At 41.7% G+C, this 23,034-nt stretch overlaps 1 protein-coding gene across 4 annotated transcripts in view; it reads right to left on the bottom strand.

Annotated features, from left to right (window-relative positions):
• The window catches only part of HIPK3 (homeodomain interacting protein kinase 3), a 92,588-nt gene that overhangs the window by 62,689 nt on the left and 6,865 nt on the right, over positions 1 to 23,034 (bottom strand). Inside the window, exon 1 of one of the 4 annotated variants that reach the window (XM_021401674.1) lies at positions 5,834 to 5,938. The exons of 2 other annotated variants lie outside the window; for them this stretch is intronic. The gene's annotated coding sequence lies outside the window, so the exon portion shown is untranslated. Of the gene's footprint in view, positions 1 to 233; positions 386 to 5,833; positions 5,939 to 23,034 lie in introns of those variants that run through there. One more of the 4 variants, XM_021401672.1, reaches the window with a different exon arrangement.

The raw sequence follows: 23,034 nt of genomic DNA, 5'->3' as shown, positions 1-23,034 counted from the left end.
CCCGTGCGGAGCTGCCCGCGGGACGAGCGTCTCGGCAGCGCCCCGCGGCAGTCCCGTCCCGACGTCCCGCTAGCTGCCGGCACCGCGGCGCTCCCAGACGCGCCGGTGTCAGGGAACGGCCGCCCTTCAGACCCGCAGATTATTAGATGACAACGCGAGGGCGACTGCAAATCCCGAATTCGCGCGCGGAAGAAGGCAGTCCCCCGCCTGGCCGCGGAATAACGCGCACCGACCTTCTAGACGCGGTCTGCCATCGGAGGAGCGCTCCCCGCGCGTTAGCGGCCGCCGTCAGACGCAGCGCTCCCGTCCCGAGCACCGTGCCCCGCGCTGAAGTTCAGCGCTCCGCCTCGCTCGGCTCCTGCCGAAGTAGCGGGATGCGTGCCCGGCAGCAGCGCGCCCCTAACGCCGCGCATCGCTTAAGTAGCAGGGCTTGGCTGAGGGTTCGGCCGACTCCCGCAAACGGCATTCTTCACCCTAAATAGCCCTCAGCTGACGGGGGGCGAAGGAGGAACCGCCGCTCGTGCGCGGAGCGCTGAGCCCCAGGAGAAACGCCCAGCCCCAGCCGGGCACCGTGCGCTTCCCCACCTCCTGCCCGGAGCGGCCAGCAACTGCTGCGCTTACACGGCCACGTGCACGCGTGTCTTCCTCGCACATAATTTAGGGGTGGGGAAAAAATAGGTGGGAGACAATGCCAACAAATTATAGCTCTTAAGAGCTGCTCATTGCATCGTTTACTAATATTACACGTTTTAATCCCGCTTCTCTACACAGCGTTCTTCAAACAATCAGGTTCCTGCAGAATTATTTGCATACACATTTTGTTCACGTGCCATCCATGCGCCTACATTTTGAGAACCATTCCTGACTGTTGAAGCGCACAAACTCTAAACCGGCTGAAGGAAAGAAAGCACTAAGTAAGCACCAATTCTATCCCTACGTGTATTCCATCCACAATGAAAGCTGTTGGTCTACTAAAATACAAATATATACATATATACACTCCTTCGCAGTTACTAACTCATCTTGGCATATTTTTTACAACTGGCTTTAAGGAACTATTTCAAGCGTTTCCCTTATTTTTGTCATCTGATAAATAGTAAGCACACCCTTCCCTGTTTCTCCAGGCAGTACTGCTGTGCCGCTGGGCACCCGAGGGGTTAACATGGGACCTCCTGTCACACCTGCAAGCAATGCGGCCACCCGGCCAAGGGGTGTTCTGTTTCAGGGTACTTAGGTAACCTGGGCAAGGAGGCCCCTGTCATTTGCATTCATTGATAGAGTTCAGTGCTGAAACAGACACCTCCATGGGCTCTTTGTTCTGCCTCCTTTCTGTGATGCTGCCCAGGGTAAGAGTAGTCAGGTATTAGTGCCCCGAGTGGAAAGAAAAAACAGAAGCCATGGAAGAAGATATTTCCAATAGATGTGAAAATATCATGCAGCAAAAGAAGCTGTGAGCACAAACCTGGGCCCGAAGCCCTTGGCAGCACACCCACCAGTGACACTCTGTGCTATTTTGGTTATCAAAATCCCAAGCGTAGACTGAGGCAGAAAATGCTTTGGCTGGAACCATTTCTTTTACTCATTGAGCTGCTATAGGCTACATCACCAAATTCTTTGTATGGCCATTGTGAGTTGTTTATACCAGCTCCTGAGTTGTTTACATCTGCCAGACTCCAAATACTTGAATGAAGCTGAGCCTCAGAGCCCTGAACAGAGCTGCTCTCTCAGAGCTGCTGCGGGAAGCAATGCATAAAGGTAAGGCCTGGTGAAGGCAGGGCCCTGGGGCTGTGCTTCCATCCTTTGGGACCTTCCCAGCTGCTAACAAAGGAGGGCGATGCCAAGAACCAGTGAGCTGCTCTCTTGGAATTTTCCTGACCTCCTCTCCCTGCACCCAGTTGGATTCTCCTGCTGAACACCCTCCAGCACCAAATCTCTTATTTAGCAGATGAAGCACGCCCTGCAGAAAAGTAGGCAGCTTTCTTCGCTGAGTCGAATGAGCTCAGGAAGAAGTTCAGCAAATACCAGAGCTAACACAAAGAGGAAGGCAGAGCTTTTCTCAGCGCAGTAGTTAGAGCTGCACAGACTTCAGTTTGGTTTTCTGGGTAGAAATGATGAAATCCAAAGAACCCAGCAGCATGCTGGTTGGGGACACGCTGCTATGAGCACTGCAGGAGTGGTCACCCAACCTGCAGAGCATGACCATGACAAGGAGCAGGCAGGGCAGGGGGGTGGAACTAGATGATCTTTGAAGTCCCTTCCCACCCAAGCCATTCTATGATTCCGTGATTCACCGAACATGAAGCCGCACGAACCCTCCGATGTTTCCTCTGATGCAACCCAGTGGAAGCAGGTTAGCAGGGTGAGTGCTGAGGACCTGCAATCCACACTAAACGCATACTAACACCCATTGACAGTCGGACCACAGCTTCCAGTTTAGTTGAACTCAAAAAGGATAACATTTGCTCACTCCAAGGCTGCTCTGTGATGCAACCAAAACATGGTAACTAGGATTCGCAAGAGATCTCTTCAGAAAGGCACACTTCATCCAAACTAAAGCACTAGTCCAGGTGGACCCCTTATCTTTTGCACCGTCAGGGAAAGACGGTCTAACTGCACTGTACAAGAGTGACATTTACATATCAAGCAGCAAAAAGGCAGCTTAAATGTCTTTACTGGATCATGTAACCTGGCATATTTCTCAGGTAATGCTTGCATTTTCAGTTTGGTTTTCTTCTTTCTAAGAGCCACAGAAATCGATCACTCCTCATGCATTCATTAGAAAATCCCCAAGGAGATCTTCATGAAATGTACAACGATGATGTAAATATACAGTTTGACACTGTACACTTTTAAACTTTCTGGTTTCATGAAGTTATTAACCACTGTGGTCTAAGAGTGTCTTTCACATGAGTGTACAACACATCCACACCTTTCTCTTTCCAACAGCAAAAGAGATGGATAAGATTAACAAAACTTACCTAGGTACCAAAAAGCGATGCTTCTGTTTTTCTGGTACAAGGTGAGGACAAATGGGATATTTTACAGTGCCTGAATACTACACAACAAAACTACGGGACTTTGAAGATGCAGCTCCAAAGCAGTCAGTGAGAAATAATTACAGGAGTTAGAATCACACTGATGGATTAAAAGCAACAGAAAATGCAGCTTTAACATTGCTGACTTTAAAACCGAAATTTAATCCAGCAGCCAAGTTGTCACAACAATTGGTTACCAAATGAGCGATAGCAAAACATTGCACAGATGTATTTTTACTTAAGAAATTACAAACACATTGAAACACTTTCTTCTATGACAGAGAAAAATAACTTTCTAAAATAAAAAACTACTTATTTCAAACTCAAATTCCTACAATGCAGTGCCGACTTGTAAATCTTTTAATAGAAAATATTGCACTTTTTACTGTTGTTTTGAAATGAGCATCATTTCTGTACCCTACCCTTGTGAATACTCACAGGGTGCCATCCACTAATATTACCAACCAGCTCATTTTTACAGTTGAGTAATGGCTTCTTTTTTTAGTGGCTGATACACTGCAAGATCAAGGGTTGCAGACAGATGAGCACCACAAATGTTCTGGCTGACCTCACTTTCCAGAACGTATCATTCCTACCAACAAACGTCATTAAACAGAAGCGGGCAGTCAAATTATGGAATTTAAACATAATCCCGTGTTACTCAATGAGTAGATGCTAATTAGTTGTCTAATGAGTTCAGTAAAACCACTTGAATAAGGATTTGTGGGGATGTGCTTTTAGGGTATATTCCAAAGCATTTTGAAGGAAATAGTCAGATTCACTGGCTCCAAGCAGGGGACAATGCCGTGTTGTGGCCAAGAGGAGCAGTTCTACCTTCCCTGAGACCTCCCTCCCGTGCAACCTACTGTTGGGAACCTGCTATAGCAGGGAACTTGGACTAGATGATCTCCAGAGCTCATTCCCAGCCCCTACAATTCTGTGCAGTCTAGCTGGGCCCCGGCAGCACTGAACCGCATCCAAGCTTGTTGCAGAACTGCCTGGAGGACAGCCCCGGGACCTCGCCATGGAAGCATGTGGGCACAGCCAGAGCCTGCCTGCCAGGTCCTGTTACTCACCCGTCTGCAGCCCGCATCTTCCCCGAGAGGCAGCACTATCAAGTCAACACACAGAGGGCTTCCAGCTGGCTACCCACAGCCAACTGCAAGAGTTCAACCCCTTGGCAACTCACCCGTACGTTTTCCTACTTTTAAAGGCAGCTATACCTTAAAGTCTTCCTTATTTCCCCCCACGAGATGTTATTAGAAGATATTTTTTAACAGGCATTTGTCAAATATTTAAATTACCACGTTAGAGACTCTGGTCTGGAATGAACAACAGAAAAGACATGTTCTAATTACATGAGTTATGAAATGAGATCAAGCCATACGGAAAAAACATTTCCTTGTTTAGCAAAGAATGTGTTTTCATAAGAATTTGTATACTCACATATACAAGTATTCCAATTAATTTTTTTCAAATACTCAAAACCAATCTGCACTTATTTTTTGTTACCTTCTGTACTCATGTTGCATTTTAGTTACATTTGGGGTGAAGGCAATCAGGAAGTCAGTTTATTTCTCTGGCTTTATCACATTTTGATATAATTAAATTACACTGTGTTATTGGAACAGAGACTACCACCCTGCATATAGATGCTTTGATGTTTAACAGAAGATAAGGGAGCAGAAGTGGAAAGGAAAATGACAAATCTGTGCCTATAAATAAAAACATGGTTATAGACATCATGTCATGTGCCACACCACAATGAAGGGCCACAAGATGCACCAGGTAAGAAAATGACGGAGCAGAGACTGCAGAACATCAGATGTTACCACAGCACCAGGAAGACTGAGCTTCGCTACGTCGTAATGAGAATCTACTGAATATATGCGTGCAGATGTTATGTTATCCTCAGGCTTTTCCAACAACGAACAAAAGCTCACATCATCAGATTCAGATGCTATTTGACAGAGACTGAAGCGCTCGAGGAAAGCAGAAAACTGGAACCGTTGTAAAAATGTTGGGGTTTGCCAACACCGTACTTGTGACTTGGGAAGCACAGTTTATGCAGTTCTAATATGTTCAATGAACTTCAAGATCATTTTCAGTTAAGTTGTTTTCTTACAGAAGCTGGATCTCTCTAGAATACGATAATGCGCTGCCACCTGTTACATCTGTCAGGGATTGAAGAACTTCTATTTGCACATATTGTGCCATATTCCAAAAGAAGAAAACGTCCAGCTATTCTGGTCAATTATTATTCGATGTGAAAATTAATTTATAATTTCCTTGCTCAATAACAAAAAGCACATCTATAAACTTGTTTTTCTATATGCAGTTTACAAAATAACATTTAAAATAGAAAAAACACAGTTTGAACACAGCCAAACTTTTGAATTATAAGTTTGCATTGTTTTTCAATTTGGTTTTGTGTAAAAATGCTTCACTGTGCATCAAGCACACGAACCGACAAGCATTTTAATTTTGAAGAATCACTCAAAATGTGCTGGAAGGACATCATGTGAGGAAGCCTGTCACCTATCACTTGTGTTTCACAAAATAGCTAAAAACAGCTCAAGGTTATAGCTAAATGGGCAAGCATTAGGGCACAGACTGAAATACCTAGATGCTACAGCATGAAAAAGAGCAAGAAGAAAGGACTACTCGGTCAGCAGGGATAGGTTTTCGAACAGAGTTTTCTACATACATGAATTCAGTGAACATCTTTTAAGGTATTTCTTTGTAAGCCACAAGTACCTACTGTACCCGCTAGCCCGGTTCTGTCTGGCTTTACTCACTTGCTTCTCATTAATCCATGAAACGTGAAGAGAGGAGGGACGACAGGGAAGGGAAGGCAGCCGAGGTGCCGGGGAGCGCAGCCCCAGGCCATGGAAGCAGAGGGTGCAGGTGCCTGGGCAGCCCTGGGCACCCAGCTTCAGCAGTCACCATGGCAACTCCGGGTATCGCACGTAGCAGCGAACCCTCCCTACAGCAACGCGCCAAAAAGAGTACTCCCGCTATCAGCTTCCTTCTGCTTTCCCCTGCATGCCTCTCAGTCTCCCCTCACACCCAGTTTTGCCTTCTGGATTGTTCATCACAGAGCACGACTATCATCACCCACAGCACTACTGGCCATAATCACCACGTCCTCAGGAAAGGACCGGGGCATGAGCAGCACTGGGGGCTGAAACTGCAATCCCCCACTGAAGCTAATGGACGGCTATAGACAACACAAGCACTGCTGGCTCAGTGAGCTCCTGATGCAAACCCATTACGGTCAGTACAATTATTTCCAGGGTGAGTAAGGCTCCGGATGCTTACTGGCTATTGAAGAAAATCTGCACAGATTTTAGCCAGTTCGTTATGTTCTCAGTTACTAGTTAACAGTAAAGTTCCATTTTCATTCAAGTATCTCCCAATGCTTTGTGTATAACTACTACATAAAACTCAATTAACACTACCCTGCGTAAATCAAATTACTAATTAACAAGAGTCACTATAAATGCATGGAATATCAGCATTAATTTTAATAGACATAGAGACAATAATGCTAGCAGAGAAGCCCAATTTGTTGATCGGAACTCCAGGGTCAGGAGTCACTAAAATATAAAACATCAGTTTCTAAAAAAAAAATGTTAGAGAGCTTGCTATCTAACTACTAGATGAGAAACAACAGATGGATTCAGATAGAAAAAGGGGTATGTGAGGAAAAAGGAGCCAATACTGGCCAGCAATATAGGCAGAGCCTACCAGCACACCAGCTGCCCACCTGCCTCGGGAGCCCTTCCCTGAACGACGAAGAGTTGCCACAAAAACATGGGCATGGGCTTACTGTATTCCGGCATCACGGCAGCTATCTACTGGTGAAATTAAAAGCACTATAAGTGTTTTGGTTTTAACATATGTAACTATCAATCATCGAACATTCTTTACCATTTGAACGCATTCCTTCAACAGATGCAAATTCATCTGTTACACTAGAAACTAACTACTCTTTCCCAGCAGGGCGTGAGTCGCTCTTCATTCATATTTTATTAAACAGTTGTATCAATTACATGTGTGAAAGATTGCTCTAGCTGCTTATATAAGGCTTTCAAGCCAGAATGGCATTCCGCTCAGCAGATGATACTGAAAAGCACTAGTTGAATTCAATAATTACTTCTTTCATTTTCTCATATCTCAATTCCAAGCTCAAAATATCACGTTAATTAAAAATACAATAGTTATCTACTTCTTCAACGGTGTGCTTCTTAGTGTCAGGCACTTAAAACTAATTTAATCACTGTCTGTAGCCTTTGCACTAAGTGGTGCTTAAAATAAGCTGGTTAACTCCCGTCCTTTAACTGGTTTGGTTTGCATACCTAAGAAACAAATAGCAACAACAAAATAAAAAAAGCCAGCTCCTAGTTGTATTTCTGATGATGATGATGGAGTATCAGGATTGCAGCAACCTGGTCATTTATCCTATTCCCCTTTCATTTCACTATGGGTGTATTTCAGCAGCAGCCTTCAGAATGCCTTCTGGACTAGCAGACTCAATGCTATCATTTCTAGCATCAATTGCATTTAAGTTATTTACAATTACTTTACATTGACTTTTGTCTCTTATCATCATCCTCACTAAGTGACCATAGAACCAAGCTTACTCACGAAAACATCTTTGGCAAAGCTCCTTTCTCTATAGTACATTTCATTTAGTTTCTTTCCAGGGTATAATTTTTTACAGCTTGACATTTATTATACAACCAACGAAGTTGTGGGGCGTCAAAAGTGATTTATTTTTAAGACCTCTTCCTAACCTTCTAATTCAAGTCTTAATTTTGTAACTAATTTAATATGAGGAAGTGAAATCTGTTTTTCACCCTATTCCGAAGTGAACATTAGCTCAGAGGATTGTTTTATCTAACGTAGAAAACATATATTTTCACAATTGAAAGTAAGCTGTGGCATGGAATATACCGAATGCTACTTGAAAACTAGTTAACGTCAAGTCTACAGAAAGCTCCCAAATCCTTATTTTCACAAATAACAATGAGAATTTTACCACTTTTTTTCTAGAGACCTTAACATAATTTGCTCTCTCTAATCCTCCGTATACTGGTCTTGCTTAGTTGGTGCTAACTGGTACCCAGAAGAGAGCTAGCTCATCCCCAGAAAGACTTGCTTTAGACAGCCAAGAAAAAAATCCTTCAAGACGTATCTAGACAGCCTCCTAGAAGTGATGGAACTGAAGTCCATTGGGAAAAAAAATGATTTACATGCAACTGTTTGACTACACTGCAACATGTTGACATTATTTATTGTAAATGTCTATAAAAATATCACTGTACTTACATGAATCTTTCCAATTTAGTTGAATCAGTCTTTCTTAATGGAAAACCAGGTTTAATCAGTATTTTCCAGAAAAGAACGGTAAATGTTGCAAAACATGCTGAACCTAATTTAGGTTTTAATCAAAATAAAAACTATGCTAATATTTTATTCTGTGTAGGAACCCTTTGGACCTAATCCCATCCCCAGCACTGTGAACGCGCAAGTACTGCAAATTGGGTACATGTTAACAAAACCATGCTAGTTCCCTTTCCGTTGATGGTCTTTTCACTATCATTAAAGCTCTAGAAAATGAGTGTCTCACCAGGCCGGCTCCACAGCAGGGAGCAGCTAACCCAAAAAGCCTCAGTACCAGATTCTGACCAAGCAGTAGCTCAGGAAAAACATGGTCATGGCCAATTATGCATTCAGCAGATAGCTCAGTTCTATTAAATGCTTCTTAGCAGAATGGGAGTGACACCCACTCAAGACAGCAGACCTGGGGAGCTGCACCCAACCATCACCTAAAAGAGAATTGTCTTGCTTTTCCTAGCAGCAAGCTGATGGTACTTTGCCAAAGCCATGGTCTTTTGAACGATTTTCAAACTGTCCTTTTAATGGAAAGAGAGGCATACAGCCAGATTTTTCCATCACGCACAGAATTTCTTCTCTGAATATAATTTTGAGGAAGGGACAGACCACACGCCAGGTGTGTGCAGTGCTGTTGCTTTATGTCACTGACAGTCCGGCAATAAGGCAGGACTGAAGAGAGGCCAAGGAATCAAAGAGGAATGATGGAAAGTCATGCCATTTTTTCCCTTTAGTAAGCTTTACTGTAAATTCACTTCACAATTCAGGGAAATAATAGTGCCCTGTAGCAGTCTGGCAGGGTGTACAAAACCTTAGGTATTATCAGCAAAGTTCTGATTTTCATTGAATAAGACAAGAATGTATTAAACTTCACAGCCCTTTAGTGCAGCCAACACTTTAGAAATCTAGGACTGTTAAAAGTAATCACATTTAATCATTTTCTATCCTGTACTAAGAACGCACTCTCATCCCGGGCTGTGCAACTGTCATTCATCGCTCAGAGCAATCCGTCCTGCACACTCAAAGGTTAAGCCCCTTTTCTTTCTCTCCCTGTACCATAATTCTGATTTACTCTGGGAACCAGGGTTTCTCCATGCCGCTACCATTGCTGCCTCCCACAGCGGTGCGCGAGGCGCAGGCTGTGCTCCAGGCACATTGCTGCTGCAATGGTCTCCAATGGGTTTGGCAGGAAGGAGCAAACTGGAGTAGCTCTCATCTTTCACAGGAACCAAATGAGCTCCTGCTTCAGTTTTAGGAATAAGAAGGCTGTGAGGGTGGCATTTCCTCACCTTCGTTTCCCACTTTGCCATTAGATCTAGTGTTCTGGTTTGTCTTTTCCTGCAGGTTTCAGAAACACCGTAATGCTCAATCGATTCTCTATTTCAGTGCATTGTATTCTCAGAATTTAATTTCTATTATAATTAAGTTTCACTTTGGTTTGGTCTTGGAACATAACAGCAGCTAGCCCAATTCATTCTTATAGCTCACGTTAGATGAATCACAGATGAAAACAAGTTTCCTAGGTCATTCAAGGTGAAACAGAATTTCAGATTTAATGCCTTCTAATGGAACAAATGACACTATAGAAGAAGTACTTGCAGTAAGTTACAAATAAATTGCACTGCAGAAGCAGCAGTAAAAACTGTAAGATATTGGTCTCTCAGATTTTATGTTACATAGATCTTATCAAATACAAAGCCTTGCCCTGCAACGTATAAAACACTGTATACCTGTATGAAATCCCAGCACTGATGAAACTAATCACCACCCACTGAAAAGCCCAATTAATTCCCTACCTTCTGGCACCTTTTTTATCCTTTCTGTTGTTATTATTTTGCTGCGCCATCTAGCTGCTGTCCTAGAATACCCATTAGTTTCTGTGCCTTGAGGTGGGAGAGCCTTTGAATTTTTTACTTCTCTTCTGCTTTTTCTCCTTCCTTACTCTTAAGGAGTAGAACATACTCCCATAAAAAAAATTAAAAAATCAATAAGCTTGGTTATTTTGCAGTGATGCTATTACAAAAGCTCATTTTATGGAAATAAAAATCACAGCTTCACAGTGTAATGAGAAAGAAGGACAACTAAAGTGTGGACAGAAATATCAACAACATACGCTTTCTATGAAAAGCATGCTGCAGGAATCATCTGATCTCCATGAATAAGCATTTACTCACCCTTGTTAGCGGATACATATGCCTACTTGTTCTGTAATTTACCAACGAAGGCCAAATAAGATGATGTAATTCATCACCTGCTGAACAAAACAGAAATTAACTGCACGCAAATTTTATTATTAAAAAGACTTTTCTTGGATTTATGCCAGGTGTTATTGTGCTCATTATCTGGAAGACGATGAAGTATATTCAGTGGTACTTAATTTTGACACAAAGAAGGTGAGATGCAGAACAGAAGCTAGAACAATCAACTTCAGCAGAAAGAGGTCATCATTAGGAGCACCCAGTGACAAACTGAAGTGTAGATCTAAGCAATGGCTAATCAAACCTAAGAAGATTTACCTAGTTAATCCTGTGTTGCACAGCTATCCAGATTGCTTTTCAGTCCAATCCATAATGTAACTACTCATTACTTACTCTAAGCTTTCTAGAAACAAGTGACATATCACGTAACAAGCTAAACGGCATCACCTATTTTTGAACCGGTTTAAATGCATTGCAAAAATAGTTCCAGAATCCCAAACTCTTTGGCATTAATTTCTTTTTTTAAAATCACCAACCAAATGGTATCTGCAAAACTGAGTTATTTGGACAGCGGTACAGAAGGGGACTTCTAAAGAAAATCGTGGAAAAAAAAAAGGAATCTTATGTCTGCATACCTCATGTTTAGTTGTGAGTTTATCAAAGCAAACTCATGGGCTAACAAAAAGCCTATTGTCCAAGAAACTCAAATGGCTGCAGTTTAAAGGCCGCTCTAATTGATAAATTTAAGCTATCTGACAAAGAAGCTTCAGAACGTGGCAGGTGTGTGTCATGTACAGTTTTACTGTCTAAGTAAAGCAAACATATGAACAGATTAAAAAAATAGATTAAGTGTTTTATAAGCTACTGCTAGCCTACACTAGCCAGCTGAAGGCTTTAAATAATTTAATCCCTTCAGCAACTGCCAGCCCCAACTGCACGACTGAAACAAGGTCTGAATTCAGTTTGATACCCAACAGGTGCAGCCTAATACTGCTTCCTTAATTCAGCTACTGATCTACGTTTATGCTTGCAGGGGACACCATATTCTTAAATTCACCATGGCATTAATTAAATTAGTCTAAGTGCTCTTGTTTTATCCCATCTTGTACTATCAAATTTACCTCAGACAGTACTCTGTTGCTCTCCCCACCCTTCCAGAAATACTCTTCATGCCAGATGGAAGACGCAGTTCTTAAAAAGCTTTTAAAATAGGTTTTTCTTTGTATATAACCTACATAAATGTACAAAACAGGTTGGTGAAACTGAACCACATAAAACATCGAATACAGTTACTAGTAGCTCGAATTTTAGTACTTAGGAATGGCAGATGACATGGCAAACAGAGCCTCTAAAGGCAGATCACCACCTTTATTTGGTCACTTTGGATAATCCTGGCAATTTAAGTTGCCTAGATATAAATAAGCTATCTCTCATTTTATATGCTTCTTATTATTACCAACATTCTCTAGTATAGCACAAGCTGACGTGTACTGCCAAAAGTAAAAACGTAGTAGTCAATAAAAGGCAAAGAGAAAAGGCTGTACTACAAGGGCTGCCCCAAAAGTAACGCCTCTTGTTTTACTATTCTGGCCCATGATGTCAGAGGTGGATGTTGGTGGGATGGCAGTAGAGGCTGAACCTTCCCACCAATATTCCATTACATGTTGTTGCCATGTGACAGATGGCAGCAAAGGGGCAGTCTAACACGGAAGTGGGGATGAAGCAAAGGTGTGGAACAGAATTCCTCCATGCGGAAAAAATGGTGCCTGCTGACATTCATTGACACTTGCTGAACATTTATGGAGACCAACCAGTGGATGTGAGCACAGTGAGGGTAGGTAGTGCATTTCAGCAGTGGCAACAGCGGGTCACCTCTGTTGGTACAGATTTTTACAATTGCAGCACGCAGGCTCTTGTTCATCGTTGGTGAACATAGCTAATGGTGGTGTCTATGTTGAAAAATAGCGTTTTGTAGCTGGGAATTTGCTCAATCAAATAGTATTATTGTGCTCTTCGTAGCTGTTGAAGTTTCCATGGAAATAAATAGGAGGCATTACTTTTGGAGTGACCTATGTACTCTGAAGCTTCTACTACAACAGCAGGGATGGGCTGTTCTTGACCTTTCCCTTCAACATCAGGGGCAGTTTTAGCAAACCGCAGGGGAACACTGCCTCGTATCCTACTTCCCACAGAAGTTTTAAGGCTAACCTGCATTCTTCTGCAATTGTAGGACAAGAGAGGAGGAATTTCCCACTGCCTTTCTTTCGCTCTGATAATAGTGCTGGAAAATGAGACAATTCAAGGCAGGATTTCCTTTGCCTTTCTTGCAGCCTAGGGCATGTTCATACTTGGGATGCATAGAGGGAGTTTTCTCTCACAAGCAATTAAGCATCATGTTTGGCACATGCAAATGAGAGAGTAGCATTATCTTTTAATGCAGACTTAACTCCGAAATTTTGCATGCTTAAGTAGTGAGCCATTGGAGTAGCAAAGCCAGCTCAGATAGCACGTCATAAATTGAATGTCATTCACTCAATCAATCCTGTAATATGCCATGCAGGCTTATGAAAATGAAAACAGATTAAATGAATACTAAACCAAGATATTTCCCTAAATCTCAAGATGCTCAGGATATTAATAGCTAGCTAAAACTGCAAAGATTCCCATCCCCATCCATAAAATAATATCTTGTAATTGCAACAACAAACTGAACTTTCGTCTACCAAGACAGATCTGAATTTCCAATAATTCTATCAGCACACGAACAAACAATATTCTAAAGTGCATTACAAGTGCCTTTGAAACCAGATAAAGCACCATTATTTCCAGTTTAACATATACAGAAAATTGTTAACTATTGACCAACAGCTATTCCTTTCAACATAGAGAGGTGTACTCAGATCTAAATATATGTCTTCTCCTGGAATTTAGAATTCAGGCTCAAAACCAACTATTCCAGGCTCATGATTTTCCAAAGAAGGAAGAGTCAGGAGGGCAAAAGGGACAAGAAAATACACAGACTGTGGGAAGGTTCAGTCAGCAATACTTTTAGGATTTATTAATGAAACCTAGAGCTGAAAAACAAAAAGAAGAATTCAGAAATCCCTATACATACCCAAAATATTTTAAGTTATTTGGTATCATTTTAGCGCCAGAAAAATGTATTTACATTTAAAACTGTAGATCACATGAATAATCACTGCATAGGAATTCCCAGTGTAATTCTGGGGGCATGAATTGGGGAATCATAACTTATTAAGTTCTTAATGCACAGATGCCGATTTATGCTTCCAAGCGCAGCATTGTGGTGGTAAAATAATACATTATTACTTCACTGAGTTTTGGGGGAAAAAAGTGTTTTTATGAATACACTCATCCGCAGGGATACTCAGTACAACAAGGTGTGTGAGAGCTACCATGATATAGAAAGTAAAACAATTAGCCAGGCCAAAAAAATAATAATAATAAATAATGGGCTAATTTAAATTCCAAGCATTGTGGTTTTTTTGTCCATTTCTTTGCTCTCTTTTCTAAAACTGTTACTTAAAAAGAAAACTGAACTTATCATGCATTTTTCAAAGGAAGACATAGAAGAAATACCAACTGCTGTGAAACTTGGAAGAGTACCTCAAGACCTGCCTGCTGCCTTTCATCAGAAGACATTGCAGCCTTCCCCTTCCACACCTTGTACAAGACTGAAACAGGAGACAGAGTCTCCTCAGTCCTCCTACCCATCTGCTTTCTGGCAATGCTCGTCTCGAGGTGTATCCAGCAGGATAAATGATTACTCTTCCCTACTTGCAGTGAGCAATGGGTACACAACGCTCATGGCAGCTCTTCTATCACCTGATGTATTTGCAGCCTGCCTCTCATTGAGAGCATTTGCAGTCTGTTTTTCTCCCCCTGTTAAGCTATTTCTGTTTTACTTTACTGTAGATTTTGTCTCCAGAAGAATATTGATACAGGACAGAAAACAACATTACTTGCTAGAGGCAGACATGATCCTAACAGATACAGCATAAATTTTCCTCAGAGTTCTGCACAAAACCACTGACATGCCATGTTTCTGCTATTCTGGTCCTGGCAAAACTGAGAGAGGCTGCCAAATTATCACGATACAGTGGTGTGGACAAAAGTCCAAACTGGTTCCCATACATGCTGCTTTGCTACACAGCAAAATATAAATATATTTTTGTTGTATTAGGATTATTTCATGAAAGCCATCGAGTTAACTAATCCGCAATTGTTTACTGGAAATAAAGTACTTTGCCCTTCATCATTGCACGGATGAGCAACAACTGGTCTGTGTTCAGTCTTGGAAGAAATCACTGCCCGAGAGGAGTCAGAACAATTTAAGATTATACTGGTGGCAATGCCCAGCCCACTGTTACACTCCTTTGGACCCATTAGTCAGCGTTTTGGACGATACACATTTCTAAGGGAGCAGACATGACTTCTCTAGAGATTCCTCATTTCCTGAGAAATACTCTACCACAAGCTAAAGGGTGGCTCTAAAATGACAAATAATAATACTGTCTGCCTTTGAACAGCATTTTCTAAGTCTGTAAACAATTTTGCAAATACACACCCATGAACTTCAGAAGACAGAATTTGTCACCGTAGAGAAATCCAGCCCTGTCCTACTTGCATCAATGTGGGCTTGATTGCTAGTCCTTTGAAGTCAATGGTGAAGTCCTAAGTGTCCACTACACCCCTGTAAAAAGAGTACTTATTATACAGGTTAATTATTAGCCTTGTTTTAGGGACACTGGAAATAAGATTAGCAAATCACTGCCTGTTCTCTTTGGTTTCTCATCCTACACTCAGTCATCTCAGCACACCTTGTAGGAAAATAAACGACAGGACAAATATTTGTCATGTACAGCTCATTGCTTCGTCCCCTCTAGAGGACAAAAAGGTAATGTTAATACTTCTTGCGCTTGGAAGAGAAAGTGGTTAGTTTTCTGTTAGTTCTTCACTACTGTGAGAATTAATTTCAAAGGCAAACAGCAGACCCCTGGTGTCAAGCAACTGTAAGTGATACATAGTAAATGATACACGGAACATAAGTAGCGGTCTCTATCCAGAATTGCATTACTGCAACCAAAAGTATTACACCAAAGATTAACCTAAGCCATATGACTTCATGCATTAGCACGGCCCTGTGGCCCGTAACTGCCATAAAAACATTATGCAGAATGTCCAGGGTATGTATTTGCTCATTACACATTCTCAAGGAAAGAAGCATCACTGACTGCATGAGCTAAGCCTCCCCACAAAAAAAAAAACCCTTACAAAAGCCCTCACTGCAACACAGCTCACCAGACAGTTACTACACACCTAATTTTCAGCAACTGACTGGGATAGCACCCACTCTGTGTGAATGTGTGATCCCTGCACTTTTTCCTCACGCAGTGGCTGCGTGGCTCCGGGGGGCACCCTGCTGTCAGGTCAGCCAAGCCCACCCTTCCTGCAGCAAGCGGCAAAACCCTGCTGAAAGCCAAGCACAGACAGAAGATGTTTCTAAAATAAGGTAGTCTTGGTCACCTGCAAACTGGGGCAAAAGAAGGAAACCTTCAAAAACTTGTCATTTCATACAAGTGTGTATTTCAGTTGTGTAATTTTGTAGATATCTAGCACTTAAAACTATTTTTCCCTCTTCCCCCCACCGTGTTTTTCCACTGAAGCTTTCTCATTTTCACACTACAGAATTTGTATCCAATTCTACTTCAAGTTGTGAGCGTAGGGTTTTAATCATCATCTGCTTTGGGGCATTAAAAGATTCTGAATCATCCCACCTTCTGGGAGATTAGTAAATACAGCGATTGCTAACAAAAATTCTGCCGAATTCCCATTAACCATGTTAATTATTCAATTTAAAAATATGCTGGAGTCATCAGCAGGACATTTCCATCTAATGGTTGAACAGAGGAAAAAGTCTTTCAAAATTGCTCTAAAGCAATTATTTTAAAATTTGTTTTTCAGAGCTAATCTTTCTCCTGCACCCACATCCTGCTACAATAAAACCTGTGCAGGGAAGTCCATGGAGATAACAGCCCAGGAAGAAATGGCTCAGTAGTTACGGAGGCTTGCCTTGGACACCACAGCTAAGATGAAGCCCTCATATATACCCATGCTTTCCTTTCCAGTGTTTTGAGCAGAACACATTTTGTTCCTGCCTAACCTTTTTAGACGCAGCAATGTTGCCACATTATTAAACACGAAGTTATGATCAGGAACAAACTTTTTAGTTTAACCAAGCTGAGGACCATCAGGAATTCAGAGTACTTAAAACAATTTCTCTTCCTAGCTCTTCAGCATTTATGTTCCCCCCATTTTTAAACCTTCCCTTTGCAATCAGAGTGCCAGTATGTTGGCTTACCATCTGACTTCGGTCTCAGATGAGGTCACTGACTAAGCTGGTGAGGAGATCCAGTGGCAGGTGCAACGCTAGCCTGGGAAGGAGCTCTCTCCTAACAAGTGTTAGAAACACAGGCAATGCATTCACTGCAATGCACTTCCTGTGTCTTAGGGACATGGTGGTGATGGGTTGATGGTTGGACTTGATGATCTCAGAGGTCTTTTTCAACCGTAGTGATTCTATGATTCCTCCCAAGTCTTTCTTTAAGCTGGCCTTAAACCCACGTATGCCCTCATACTTCATCACCATGGCAAATTAACCTACTCCAAAACACCTCCAAATCCTACTACCAAAAGCCTGAATGCACTTCAAAGGAGCCTTTCATTTCTGGAATCCGTTTGTGGCACTTGTGGAACATCATGTGGACAGCGTTAGGCAACACACAGTAGTTTGCCAAAGTAATTTTGAAATGAGCTACTTCCACAAGCACCTCTACATGGAGATCTCTCATTACCTGTCTGAGGCCATCCTCCAAATATTTAGTCACGGTAAATAAAGGTGCTCTGGAACACTTCTGCTCTGGATCCAAGTAGAAAATACGTCAGGTATAGCCTGTACAGGCAATGACTTACAAAGCTGCCCTGCCTTCTGCAGCTTCTGCAGGATTTTCAGGAAGACCTTCAAAGGCAAGCCACCCTACAACAACGTTTACACATACCCTGCTTTAAGGAAGAAAAAGCAGGTAACAGATGGTGTATGCAGGAAGCCTGTCAGTGCAGAGTGCCATGTGGTTCCAGTTGCACGCTGCCCATCTCACCAGCAAGAGAAACACGACTGCTTAAGTACAAAATGGACTCTGAGGGACAGCAGATAAATGGCAGTCAGCTGTGCACGATGCAAACAAAATGGGTCAGGGATAACCGCTAACGCGGACTGTACTACATATTTGTATACGTATTTTTATACATACAGTGCTTCAAAATACAATACAAGGGTGAATATACAAGCTTCAGACTTTCTATTTTCAGGTGCATTAGCATCTGCTGTACAGACTCTAAAAGTTGTAAAGGTTAGACAACCAGCTATATGCTACTTATGACTTAATATGAAAGAACTGTGCCTGCTGCCTATCTCTGAAGACTCTTCTTTCATTTGGGGCTAAGTGAAAAGGTTTATGCTTCCTATTTCTAGCCAAATGTGCAAGCCCTTACTTCAGTAAGACTGCTTCAACCCTCACAGCTGCATTTGTTTAGAACAACACACCCTATCTTTCACTATGTTGCTCCGCACAGACAAAACACTGGTGTTCCATGAGGAAATTTCTCCATACAAAAGGTAGAAATTACTGCTGCCAGCCCATCTTTGTAATGCTTCTGCTCGATCTTCATCATCAGACACTACAGGTGAGGAGACAACCATTTGGTAAGGCCACTCACCCTCTCACCAGCTCGGGTGAGCTGATGAGCAGCACTGTCCTCCCCTCCACTACCCAAAGCGAATAGATACAAAGGACAAAAGTAAAGTGAAATGCAAGCGTTTTTCAAAAAGCTTAAAGCATTCTTTTAACACACTATTTTCATCCCTGTTTTCTTTTCTCAGTCGCTGAGGGGCTTTAACTAAAACTAAATAAAAAAGTGTCGTTCTCAGTCCATCACCACTGTGTTTGTAGGTGCCTGACATATCCCAGTAACTTGTTTTTACATGAACTGCACAGTAGTCTGTGTGCTGTCTCAGTAACAACTCCTACACTGGGAAACTTGAGGTAATTAGGGCACTATTTAATGAGTGCCACGGCACGTAGCCCATAGTCCTAAAGCTGCCTTAGTAGTGGCTAGGATGTGGCTGTTTACTTGTTACCTTGACATTTACAAAAAGAACACAAAGCAAATCATCAGCCATGACACATGTGCAAATCCCAATGCTGTCGAAGCAACGTGACCTACTTACTGGCACATATTATACCACAAAAATTACCAGAGTACGTGCATCGGGCTTGGGGTTTCCTCCTAAACATCATCTACATTTCCTTTTTTACCCTTCTTGAACTCCCGTTACTATATCAAGCATTCTGTATGAAACAAGAAACACCAAGAATAAAACAGAGGCCAAAAAAATGTGATGAGCCATTTGGAAGAACAGGGAAGATCTTGGAAGGAAAGTGTCCCAGATCAGAAACTACTAGACCTGTGAAGTTTTACAGCTCCCCGACCATACTCCGGGTTCCACAGTTGAATCACTGAAGGAGCTAGCCTAGAGTAAGGAAGAACTGGTGAGCTGCAAGCATACCATCAGCAGCACACAAAGACAGCAATGAAAAAAGCAGGGCAGATGCTTTATGAATACCAGAGATGGATGTGTCAGGATTCGCAGGAGCTGGTAGGGAAAGTTTGAAAACTAAGTGAATGCATAAGCTAATGTATCTTTTGCTGCTTTTACCTCTTCGCTTTGTAACTGGAACCTAGATTATAAAAGCCGTTCATTTCTCCCTCCAGTCAAACAGCCCAGACATGCCACACCAGTCTGGACTGCCTGCTCTCATTTTGTTTTCTTCTGGCCTGGAAACACGCTGAGGGTGGAGGTCAAAGAGCTAATTCAATAACCATTTTAATTTTTTTTCCAAAGAGAATGTCAGATAACCAATTCCCAAAGAGATTCGAAGGGCCAAGGGATAATGACAAGATGATGCTGTTCTTGCAGTTAAGGGAAAAACACAACAGTCTGTAAGATGTGGTAGATCTGATGCGGGGAAAAGTGATGCACTCAAAACAAGATTGCTACTTCGAATACGCAATAACACATTTTGCAACCAAAATTCCACAAACTACGAGTGATTCTTAAAAGAAGTCCACTAGTAACATTTCTATGAGTTTTACAACTAGGATCAGAATTGCATTCCAAGACAAGGACAACCCAAGAATAAATGAGGATCCTTCACTCAATACGAGATGACACCCACACGGAAAGCACAAATTCTCCAGATGGTAGGTCTGGACTTATTCCTCCCTTAGTAATGGCTAGCCCAGGTATGGCTGTTTATGGTATTTTTCAAATTACATGCTCATTTTAAGAAGCATTCATTACTCTTCAATTACAGGTGGATTTGACAGTAAATTTCAGTCATGGTTCAAAAGTTTTTACAGCTTGAAGGAGGAAGGATAAGCAGTTCCCTCCTCACAAGGAGACAGGCTTTGACAGGTTGAAGATTACGGCTTTCTATCTTACAGTTTTCATTTGTCAAATTGGATAAAGAGGAAGCAAAGAGGGGCTATTAGTCTTTCCTACTGGTGATCCTTTCTTCTTGAGCACTTATTAACGGCTTCAGCCTATGGCGCATTTCATTTCCGAATTCAGAAAAATATACTATTCCTAAAGCAAAAGGTAAAATATTTTCTCTCAAATTTGCATTTCATCCTTCACTCTAACAGCTCTGGAATTTCTCAGACATTTGTTGCTCTCTGTGACTCAGAGGTTGTACTGAAATAGACAGCAATGCTACCGGAGAACTCTGTCAAATCTCTCTGATACAACATGCTATCACCTTCGATGTATGTAACTCATGTCCTACATTCGGTAACGGTTCGGTTTATTTTCTAGACCCCTACATCAAGAAACTGAACTATAAGAATGTACGCGCACATGCTCTGAGCATACAGAAGAAAAACAGCCCAAATAGTTCACAAGGCCTGTCTGAACTAAGAAGTATTTTTAATATTATAATTTAAATAGATTTTTTTTAAAAAAAGAATTCCAGATGCAGGACTGAACTTGCCTTTTCACCCTAACCACCTTACATCTATGTTTTATAAATGCCTTTTTCCTGTTTTTTTTTTTTTTTTTAATAGGCTACCTTTGTGTGCTGTATGGCCTCCATTTTAATGAGTCAGATACAAAAATCAGAATGAATGAAATACAGCTGAAAAAAGTGCGGGTAATGCTTCGATTTTACACATGTAGATACATTTCAAAAAACCTGAGTGGACACTTTAATTGTATTTACTCTAACCCATTCGTTCTCAGAGAGCAGTGCTTCTGCTTGATCATTAATGACTCGATCAAAGTAAGTTAAGAGGAGAGGAATAAAACCACCTTTAAGAGCTCTTAACCCATGGTTTTCTTTGGAAGACTTTGAAGAGATGACTAAACACGTTGTCAAAATTTACTGATGATTGTAAAGGTTCATTCTGACCATCTTTAAAACAGTGACGTTTTTCCTCATTACCTCTTGGTATTAACTTACATTTCTCACGGAGTTGTCACTTTTCTGGTGCACGCAGCAGTGCTTCTCCCTACAAACCCAAATGCATTTGGGAAAGAAAAGACACACAATGATTCGTTAGATAGTGCTGGCAGTTCTTAACACTGGTAACTAGTTCAAAGAGCTGGCTTCAGCAAGAAAGATGTGGAAGAGATCAATAATTCATGAACTTATGAATTTTCAAAGCAAACTTGAAAAGGGGGATAGCAAAAGGAAGGAATGGGGTTTATTATGAAAATCAGCAAGTAATTGTAATAGAAGTGTATTATAAGAATGAGTCATACAGGAAAGGAAGAAACAAAATCCAAGTTGAGGATAAAGATACAGCTGAAAAAAAAAGCAATATGTTGACCTAGACAACATTCCCAGTGCAGTAAGCCTTTTAACTACTCCAACACAACCAGCCAAACCTGCTGTCTTTCAGCTTTTCTCAATATGATCACATCCCTTGAAGAGCAAATAAGTTACTAGGCACTATTACATGTGCCATCCTTCAGCCTATCACATATGTACACTGTCATCAGCCTATCATACTCCCTAAGCATTTGTCTTCATTACGTGAACCATAAAGAAAGCTATCCCAGGCTTTTCAACAGGGCTAATATATCCTTCCATGATACCATGCTGTTGCTGATCATCTCCATGCTGTTGCCATGCCCTGAATCGCACCAGCACGCAGACAGAGCTGCTTCACTCTGCGTTCTGAGAGAAACAAAACCATAGCATACCAAGTTACTTCTAACTTGCACCTCAAAGGAATTAATAACTTCTTTGTTTACTGGGGGATCGTAAGATAAAGGAGGCCCTTATGAAATTAATTTCTCTGTAATAATCAAGTCAGGAGTAGGTCTTTTTATGACATACAAATGGATTCTGTTCTGCCTAATTACTAGGATGCTGCTTTTTAAGCATTCAATGCTTCTGCGTGGGAGTTCCAGAAGCTGTTCTAGTGCTGAAGTACATGGAAGAATTAGCAGCAGCTTCATGGGACTTTGTGACACAGAGCCATGGACCAAACTGGTTCTGTTCCAATAGACCATTATCTACACAGGATATGTTAACACTTTGCAACATGAGCACATAATGCAACAAGCACGTTTTGAGGGAAATACGTTTAACCCACAGCAAGTCCAGACATTTTTATATATATGGAGTTTCATGAGAGAGTCCCCAGGTACTTCTAGCATCCAACAATAGCCCAAAGGCTTGCTTCTATCATTCTGTGACAATGATTCCTAAACTGCTGCAGAGCTGTTGGCAATGCATTTGGAACTGGAAAAACTACTGTTGTTGCAATGAGTACCAGGGCTTCCAAGTTCATTTGCACTGACAATATTCCCAATGCTGCCATGTTTGCCCGGATTGCACTCCCAAGCTGTGCTGGGATGCATTCACCCTTCCACGCTCTTAATTTCGAACAAAATGCTGAAGTTAAAGGCAAGCTGTGGGATTCATCCACTTCAGGTTTGGCTCGCACTAAGATTTCACGCAGAGGAATGGATGTACACTTCCAATACACAGCAGCTACTGTTCTGTTGCTTCAAGGAACAGAACCAGAACAAACTATTGCAAGTGTGGTAACACAATGGTTGAACTACAAAAAACAGAGGCAGATCACTCCCGGTCAGGGAGCAAACAAGTAATAAAAATCCGTGACGCACTTGAATTTGTGATAAACACAGAATCATTACATTCTGGATGAGAATACATGACAAAAACTGCTTCATGGTCTGCCTGGCAGTTCAACACCGGGGGCTGTAACTGCCTCACTATATACCCATAGCA

The sequence above is a fragment of the Numida meleagris genome, chromosome 6 (assembly GCF_002078875.1).
Source record: "Numida meleagris isolate 19003 breed g44 Domestic line chromosome 6, NumMel1.0, whole genome shotgun sequence".
In the NCBI taxonomy this organism is placed as follows: domain Eukaryota; kingdom Metazoa; phylum Chordata; class Aves; order Galliformes; family Numididae; genus Numida; species Numida meleagris.
Note: the sequence above shows the minus strand (reverse complement) of the source record. Positions and strands in the feature narration are given on the sequence as shown.